The sequence below is a fragment of the Aptenodytes forsteri genome, unplaced genomic scaffold (assembly GCF_000699145.1).
Source record: "Aptenodytes forsteri isolate BGI_AS27 unplaced genomic scaffold, ASM69914v1 Scaffold216, whole genome shotgun sequence".
Lineage (NCBI taxonomy): Eukaryota > Metazoa > Chordata > Aves > Sphenisciformes > Spheniscidae > Aptenodytes > Aptenodytes forsteri.
Genome location: NW_008796114.1, coordinates 1,848,349 through 1,849,321, shown reverse-complemented (window position 1 = coordinate 1,849,321; position 973 = coordinate 1,848,349).

Genomic DNA, 973 nt, shown 5'->3' with positions numbered 1-973 from the left:
AGTTTAGTGGGAAGACGGGACAGGCTGTGCCGATCAGGCGCAGGGCATGGCCAGACAAACCATCACAAACCACTTACACGCGACCGGCCCTTTTTATTCCCGTATCCCTCTGTTCTCCCACACTTGTTCCTCCACAAATCACCCTGATCCCTCCCTTTCCCGCCTTTGGTTCCTCCCCTAAACATCCCCTAATGAGTCCTGTGCAATCCCCAAACACTCTTCCCCTGCATCCCATCGTGTGTCCCACCTCCCGAACGCAGCGACCCCCCCAGCCCTAAAGGTGCTCTGGGGCTGAGGCTCCCCTGGGACAGCCCTGGGAGGGGCCCGGACAGGGTGTCCCTTCCTCCGAGTCCTTAATTTGGGTTCCCACCTGCCATCGTGCCCCTGTGCTCCTCTGGGCCTTTGGTGGGCTGATGGCTCCTGCGATGGGCCTGGGAGCAGCCTGGCAGGGTGCTGTTTGGGCTCCCCCTCCTGTCGACGTCTCCCTGTGCTCCTTTGTGGGTGTGCAGACGAGCTTTTGTCACACAGCCTAATTTATGTATCTAATTCAACATCTAATTCAGCAGCTATTGTGGCTTTTCATGCTAACTATACGACCAGCGACCACCGCTGCATCTATTATTGCCACTCTGCCGCGTTCAGTCTTACTACCGTACGGTATCGCCCGTGAAACCGCGAAATGGCTTCGCTTCTCCCCCGCACCCCTCAGCGTGCGCAGCAGACAGCAGTGCTTCGCTTGCAGTGACGTGATTTGTGGTGACACCGAGGCCACCGCTAGGAAACCTTCATCGCAGGGAGCATTAATTAAGGCGGAAATATCAGCTCGCTTGGTTACAAGGGGCTGTAAAAGCCCCTGGGGGGTCCCTCTCCCTTTTACCGCTGCCTGCCACGAAGCTCCCTTGCGGCACCGCTGGCAGGCGGCAGGTTACGGCCCGCGGCCGCTTGACACCGCCCTGCCATTCGCGGCTGCTGC